Source organism: Rutidosis leptorrhynchoides, chromosome 2 (genome assembly GCF_046630445.1).
Source record: "Rutidosis leptorrhynchoides isolate AG116_Rl617_1_P2 chromosome 2, CSIRO_AGI_Rlap_v1, whole genome shotgun sequence".
NCBI lineage: Eukaryota > Viridiplantae > Streptophyta > Magnoliopsida > Asterales > Asteraceae > Rutidosis > Rutidosis leptorrhynchoides.
In genome coordinates, this window is record NC_092334.1 from 133,141,257 (window position 1) to 133,150,022 (window position 8,766).

The 8,766-nt window shown below is 33.4% G+C and overlaps 1 non-coding gene across 1 annotated transcript; it reads right to left on the reverse strand.

Annotated features, from left to right (window-relative positions):
- Positions 1 to 6,304: 6,304 nt before the first annotated feature.
- Positions 6,305 to 6,411, reverse strand: LOC139894792 (small nucleolar RNA R71). The gene has a single exon (XR_011775275.1). It is a non-coding gene; the product is annotated as a small nucleolar RNA R71 (small nucleolar RNA).
- Between the last annotated feature and the right edge of the window lie 2,355 nt (positions 6,412 to 8,766).

Genomic DNA, 8,766 nt, shown 5'->3' on the forward strand with positions numbered 1-8,766 from the left:
AACTAGTCGTTGAACTACTTTTGTAAACTTTGAAACATCCTTACATTTGAAATGAATGCGACATATTTTGGGTCAAACATTGTTTTAAAGACTTATGACCACGTAACGGGACCTAAGTAGACGGCGCCGTCAACGTCGATTTTGTCGGGTCGCTATACCGCCCAAATGAACAACAAGTGCAAATTACACCCTTTTGCACTTTTAACGCTACTCGAAGGTCCGAAACCAACAAGACCAATTCCCGAGTACCCAACATACCTAAAAGTACCAACTTTAGCACTCGAACGCATTTTAACTAGAGTTTCACTCGAAAACCCATTTAACCCTTAAAAAGTTAACATCTCACCATTTGCTAGTTTTGACTTCAAAATGCCATCAACACAAGTTTATACTTTAACTTAACTCATTTTAAGTTTATAAACCTTACACAAACGACAATCGAACCGGAATCACCAACAAACCCTAATTTTGACTCTATTCAAAATTAGTCAACCAAATGTACACAAATGGTTTTCACTACATCAATAATCACTAATACTAGTGATTATTCACTCTTTGCAAGTTTCACATGTTTAAACTCGCTCACCAAACCCAAAACCCGCCTTCATCACTTATAAACCCGAATCCTAGTTATCATCTTCCATTGACAACTAGTGGGGTTCCATTTATGAACATACAATCAAAAGCCCTAAATTTAGATGATGAACACAAAAACAAAATTCGGAGTTAGAGCTTACCGCTAGTATCAACTTGTAGCTAAGAACGAGGAGAACGACGTTTCTTCTTGCTCCAAAGATCGAATCACGAATCTTCACACCTGATTTACTCTTAGATTCTAGGAAGGTTTTATGTTTTGGGAGAGAAATTAGAAAGAAAAGAGAAAAGAAAATGAGATAAATGAATAAGTGCACCAGAATTGGGGCTTAAATCTGCCTCATACGTGAAAAGACCAAAACGCCCTCACTTTCCCTTTAAAAATTACAAAATCCGGAACCAGTCACATAGTAGCGCCGCGCCGCGGCCTTCTTTCTCCCGCGACCTACAGCGTGGTCTGGTGGTCTTGTTTACATGTTTTCTGATCCCGATTCTAGTTAAATACCGCGCTGTGGTTCCCTCGGTCGCACCGAGACCTTGGGCGTGTTTCTTCCAGTTTTAACTTGTCGAACAATAAGACTCATACCCGCTTCGAGCTCTTCATTCGTGCAACGTACATACACTTTATGACACATATAACAACCCTCGATCAACTCTCGCACTCTTTACACATGCATATATATATATATATATATATATATATATATATACTTATTCGATACACACACACACACACACACACACATATATATATATATATATATATATATATATATATATATATATATATATATATATATATATATATATATATATATATATATATATATATATATATATATATATATCCTTTACTTATATATATATATATATATATATATATATATATATATATTCGTTATACGTCGTATGTGCTCTACATATATACATCGTACGAATAAACGAGTCTTACAGTTCAATTTACCCGTTTAGGTTGAAACCTGCTTGGTTTACCTATTTGGTTGAAACATGATTGGTTTAACCTAGTTGAGTTGAAACATGTTTGTTTAACTCAGTTTGTTCACGATAAAATGAAACTTTTATTTGGGCTGAAAACCTAAATAAGTTCATTTCATGTAATTGACCTGGATAGGAACTCACATTGAATAATGTGTTGTATGTTCCTAAAATTCGTAAGGAATCTGGTGTCCTGATGGTTGTTGAACAACTTTGGCGTTTAAAAAAAATGGAAAGTATGTTCAAAAGGTCATGTTGACCAAGAGTGAATGTATATTTAAATGGTTATGCCCTATAAATGTGAAACTCGTGTTAAAGCCAAATTAACGAGATCGTATTGGGTTGAACGTGTAACATCCTGTCTTTTTCCGTTTACTTTCCGTTCAATTATCTTAATGTCCGTTATATAATAATAATATCTTCCGTTAATACGCGTTTTTGAAATATCTCGTTTAGGTAATTCACGCACCCGCTTTTAAACTTGAGGGACTAAACTCACCAAGTGACCAAAGATGTGACTAGGTCAAATGGTCAACTTCTTCCTCATCCATTCATTCACCTCCTCCAAATCTAATACTTCAACTTTTTCTCTCAAACACCCAATACACAAATTCATCATCTAATTTCGATCTAGCAAGTGTTCATCAAAACAAATTACATATTTGGAATCCTTGCAACTTCCTCTTCGAATCCATACCAACTTCATCTCATTTGGGTAACCTTCTAAAAACACTAGATTTTATGTTCTTGATGTTTTTGACTTATAAAAGTGTTAGTTAGTGTCTATGGCTCGAGTCTAACATGAATATATGATTTGTATGCTCGATCTCGTTGTTTTAGTGTAACTAGCATGAACTTGAAAAGTGTGTGTTTAATCTTGAGTTTTGGATAATTAAATATTAATGTTTTGATAAAGTTCATGTATTAAATGTGCCACTAGCATCACTAGCTTCATTTTGATGTGTAGGTTGATTAAGAAAACATCACTAACATGATTTATGAGTTTGTGATTTTTGGTTAGGGTTTGGTAGTCTTCAATGTGAATTTTGATGCATTAAATGCTTGGCAAAGTTATTTGTGAATGTTTAGTTGCAATGTATGTTTAAGTACCTTCGAAACGGCATATCATACATGTAAATTGGTTGCCCGAATCATGAAACGCATTTAATGAACTTGAATGTAATAAATGATGAGCATTTAATGTGGTTTTTATTGTTGTAAATGCTAGAATTGATTGATGAAGTGTGGTTAGTTGCATTCCTCGTCAAAATACCTTTCTGGTGATATAAGATGCATGTTTTGAATGTTTTCAGATCATAAAAAGTGTTTGATTAAAGCTTGGTTCGTGCACTTGTGAAAATTCAGCAACTGCAACTGATCAGGTGTTTGGACGCTGATAATGCTAAAAACGAACATATATTTCATAGCATTATCCTTCCAGAAAGACAAGCTTTTAGTTGCAATTGTTCTATTTATAAGTGATATTTGTTTAAATAATAAAAGGTGAAGACAAAAGACAGATTCGACGATTTGAAGACGCAAATGACCAAAACGCTAAAAAGTACAAAGTACAATCCAAGTGGTTCAATTTATTGATGAGAAACGTCTAAAAATTACAAGAGTACAAGCCACGAAACGCAAAGTACAAGATTTTCAAAGCGTACAAAAGGACGTTCGAAAATCCGAAACCGAGACATGAACCAACTATCAACGTACGACTCAACGGACCTAACATTACAAGTCTTCTATGCACAAGAATATAATATAATATATATATATTTATATATATAATTATATAAAATTATATATATTATATATATATATATTTAAATAAAGTGTCGGCAAGTTAGAAAACAAGTTGATGGCTGCTGATCCAGCTGGCCATGTGATCGCATGGCCTGGAAGAGTTAATCCCATGCGATCGTATGGTAAGAAAAGGGTGGCCAAGTGCTATAAATTGGAACAAATTCAGCCGAGTTTGATACACCTTATTCAATCTGATCTCTCACTCTCTCAATATATATTTATATTTATATTTTATAATTATAATTTCAATATTAAGTTAATAATAATAAGGTTATAGTAGCGAATGTTTTAAGTTTTTAAAGTCAAAGTTCTGTCCGTGTAACGCTACGCGATAAATAATCACTGTAAGCTATGTTCTTCCTTTTTAAATTAATGTCTCGTAACTAAGTTATTATTATGCTTATTTGAGCCGAAGTAATCGTGATGTTGGGCTAAATATTAAGATAGGGTTATTGGATTTTGTACCATAATTCGGGTTTGGACAAAAGACCGACACTTGTGGACATTGGACTATGAACTATTAATAGATAGGGGGTATTGTCTAATCGAATGACAACTCATTGGAATCTGTCGAACCTATCTTCAAATTAGTTAATCTAATAATTATTAAATGATTATGCATGTCCTATTTAGTGACGTTTATACGACATCTTTTACGATCATTTAATTAATTATTCGGGTTGGGTAATTGATTATTCAAACTGATCAAGTGGGTAAATTAATGTTCAAATCTTATTAAAACAGGGGTGGATTACATACAAGGGTAATTGGTGTAATTGTTAACAAAGTATTAAAACCTTGGATTACACGCAGTCGATAACCTGGTGTAATTATTAACAAAGTATTAAAACCTTGTTACAGTTTAAATCCCTAATTAGTTGGAATATTTGACTTCGGGAATAAGGTTAATTTGTTGAGCATTTTATAATTATGACCGATGAACTATTATGGATAAAAACCAGATAGGTTTCAAATAAATCCAGGACAAAGGACAATTAACCCAGAGTAATGAATTAAAATCAAAACTTCAAACATCATGATTACGGAAGTTTAAATAAGCATAATACTTTTATTTCATATTTAATCGTACCTTTATTTACTGTCATTTTAATTACTGCAATTTACTTTATCGCAATTTAAATTCTGTCATTTATATTATCGTCATTTATCTTTACGCTAAAAATATAAAATCGACAAACCGGTCATTAAACGGTAAAAACCCCCTTTTATAATAATATTACTATATATAATTATATATATTTTATATAAATATAGTTGTTAAAAATATAGTACGTAATCACTAGCTCCCTGTGGAATGAACCAGACTTACTAAAAACTACACTACTCTACGATTAGGTACACTGCCTATAGTGTTGTAGCAGAGTTTAGGTATATCCCATTTGTAAATAAATAATTAAAACTTGTGTAATTTCTATCGTATTTCGTAGTAAAAATATAGTATATCCCATTTGTAATTTAATTTTAATTAAAGTTTTTATAATTATAATTTAATACTTTTATAAAATATTATTTTTATAAAAATTGTATTTTTATAACTTTAGTTTTATTTTTATATTTTGTATTTTTTATCGTTTAATTCGTAACTTTTATATTTATCGTTCGTAATTAGTTTTAAACTTAGTTTTTGACGTAGTTATTTTATATTTCTAGATTTTTAGGCTTTGCCGTAAAATCCCTTAAGTGCTTTTTCTTTAGATTAAGATTTAGGCGCTTTAGAATTTTACGACGTCGCTTATCGCTTTAGTTTTAATAAATTTTAGTGCCTTTTTAAGTAATTGCCGTTTTTCCTTTAGAATTCCTTTTAAGCTTTAATACCGTTAGGCGCAACTTTTTAATTTTTAGTTTTTAAATCTATTAAGTTTTGACGCTTTGCTTTCTTATTATTATTTTTCGACTTTTTATTTTTCGACGTTTTTCGACGCACTCTTTTTCTTTCTCATTTCTACGCTCTAGTTTTTAGGACATAGAACTTTTAAAAATTTTAAATTTTTGAAGAAAAATTATTGTAAGCGATTGAATTAATAGACATCCAAAATTTCTGGTTCGTAGTAATAGTTGGATTTGTTAGTGGCGAGTTGTGGATTTTTCGATTTAAAGGATCCTGGCTACCTGCTGCATCTATTGACTATTCGAAAAGTGGGCAAAATCAGAAAAGTCTATTGATTTGATAACTTTAATAATTTTTATTTTTATAACTAATAGGATATTCAGTGAATGCACCGAGCGAAACGTTCACCACCTTTCATACGTTCATCACCTGTAACCCGATCAAGACATCTAGCCAATATTGTCGCCGTTGATTTTTCTTTAGAATCATCATCTAGTCGAACAAGTATTCCAATTCAAATTTCTGATAATCCATTTTTTGAACCCGACTTCACAATTGAAACCCCGGAGGATATTCAAGGACAATTCCAAGATCCTGAACCACTAATCATTCCTCCCGAACTATAAAGCGTTAAATCAGAATCCGCTAGTGATTTGTATTCAACAAAATTCAATTATGGAAGTAACGGAACCTCAAAGTATGGAAGATTGAATGAGAGCCACACGCACTGGCCAAGGTCACGCCATTATTCGGCCAGAAATTAATGCACCAGATTATGAAATCAAAGGACAAATCCTACATATGGTAACTAATCAATGCCAATATAGTGGTACGCCAAAAGAAGATCCAAACGAACATCTTCGAACCTTTAATAGGATATGTACTCTATTTAAAATCAGAGAAGTTGAGGATGAACAGATCTATCTCATGTTGTTTCCCTGGACTTTAAAGGGAGAAGCCAAAGATTGGTTAGAATCATTACCTGAATGAGCGATTGATACATGAGATGTCTTAGTTGAAAAATTTCTTAAATGATTCTTTCCGGCATCTAAAACCGTAAGACTTCAAGGAGAAATTGCTACGTTCGCGCAAAAGCCAAATGAAACATTATATGAGGCGTGGACAAGATTCGGAAAGTTGTTGAGAGGATGTCCTCAGCAAGGTTTAGACACTTATCAAATAGTACAAATATTCTACCAAGGTGTCGACGTTGCTACACGAAAAGACATCGACACAGCAGCTGGTGGTTCCATTATGAAGAAAACCGCAATTGAAGCTCACAAAATAATTGATAATACAGCCTCCCACTCGCATGAGTGGCACCAGGAAAAAGATATCTTTCATTCATCTAAAGCAGCTAGAGCCGATTCTATCCATGACTTTGATTCCGTTTCCGCAAAAATAGATGCTTTCGAGAGACGAATGGAAAAGATGTCTAAAGATATTCACGCGATACGAATCAGTTGTGAGCAATGCGGTGGACCACACTTAATGAAAGATTGTCACATTGAGCAAATGATGGAACAACGTGAGAATGTTTCCTATATGAACCAAAGGCCGGGAAATAATTATCAAAATAATTATCAACCGCCAAGGCCAAACTTCAATCGAAATCAAAACATTCTTTACAATTCAATTGGACCCAATAATAACTCGTACAACTAACAAGGTCCGAATAACCAACCAACTCAAAAGAACACTTTCAATCAACAAAGACCTGACTTGTATAAACCACCACAACAAACCGAAGAGAAAAAGCCAAATCTAGAAGAAATGGTACAAAAGTTAGTTGAATCTCAAACACTATTTATTACATCTCAAACCCAAACAAATGAGAGGTTTGATAAGTCATTAAGAACTCAACAAGCTTCCATTTTGAATCTAGAAAAACACGTAGGTACTCTTGCTAGCATAATGAGTGAGAGGGAACAAGGAAAGCTACCGAGTAATACTGAAGTAAATCCTCGGAATGAGAATGTTAATATGGTTTCAACAAATTCTGAAAAACCAGTACCAAAAGATGGGAAGATTTTAGATGTGAGTAACAATGAAGAAGTTACAACACCACCACCACCCGAGTATGTAAAGCCAGTAGTTATACCATACAGACCACCCATCCCGTTTCCAAGAAAAGGAGTTGAGTATGAGCAAGTAATAGGTAATAGAGTTTGTGATACCTCTGGAAAGAAGAAGAAGAATAAGAAAGTGCAAGAAACAAAAACCGTAAAGACATACCCGGTGAAGACAGTTCCACCAAAACCTCCACCTAGGTTGGGTGATCCGGGTGAATTTATTGTTCCTTGTCTACTTAGTGATTCTGTCATGTATGGCACTAGCAGATTTAGGTGCGAGTATAGGTGTTATGCCTCTTTCATTATATAAGAGATTCGGTGTAGGTGAGTTAAGTCCAACGAAAATGAGTGTTCGACTCCTTGATAAAACCATTAGGCACCCAGTTGGAATTGCTAACAACCTACCCGTTCAAGTGGGTAATCTAACCTTTCTAGTCGAATTTATTGTCATTGACATAGAAGAGGACTCAAACGTTCCTCTAATTTTAGGTCGACCATTCTTAGCGTCCACCGGGGCGTTATTTGATGTAAGAGAGGGTAGAATGACACTTAGTAATGGTGAAAAATCGATCACCTTTATGATTCGAAAGTCTAAATCTCCACCAACCAAAACTGTTGAACCAATAAAAATGATCGGTGAGAAGCATATTGTTTTACCAACTCCAACGGTAGTGCTTAACAATAATAAAACGCCTAAGTGTGGGGAAGATGAAGTAGCACCTAATGATGACATGATAACAAAGAACTCCGTTGTTGATGTGAAATTAAATGACCCCGTTATTAACAGTTCAATGAATAAACTTATTAAATGGATTCGCGATGCTAGAACCAAGAGGAACTCTAAGTTATATAACCGATTAGTATCCAATCTATCGCCTAAAGAAAAGGCGAAACTAGTTGAATTTGTGGATATTACATAGGAATTCGACCAATGGCTTAAAGCAAAAGTCACATATATGCAAGTTGATTATGGTCCAAGAGAAATTGACGATGAAGTTAACCACAAATTCGACACCACAGCTACCTAAGTGTGGGGATATTCAAATGTTCTAAAAAGAAAATGCTATCAAGAGTTAGTTGTTCTGTTCTCGTGTAGTTCCGAGAATGGAATCCGATTGGTCTTTTCCACTAGCAGACACTAAAGAACTAGTTTTCTTCCCTATTCTGATTTTTTTTTGTAGGTTTTGTATAAATTTAATATGCATTTTTAAATTTAAGTTTTATGTGAATTTAAAAACAAAATTTACTTTATTTAGTTAAGTTAAAAAAATGATTTCTAAAATTCGTCGTAAGTTAAAGACTAGGTCATAGAACCGAAATTGCTTTACCCAAGGACGGGGCGAAAAATCTTGTTATTATTATTTTAATTTTATTGATTTAAAGTATGCCAAAAATATTATATGAACGTGGGGTTATATACCCAACTTTAAAAAAATGTATATATGTTTG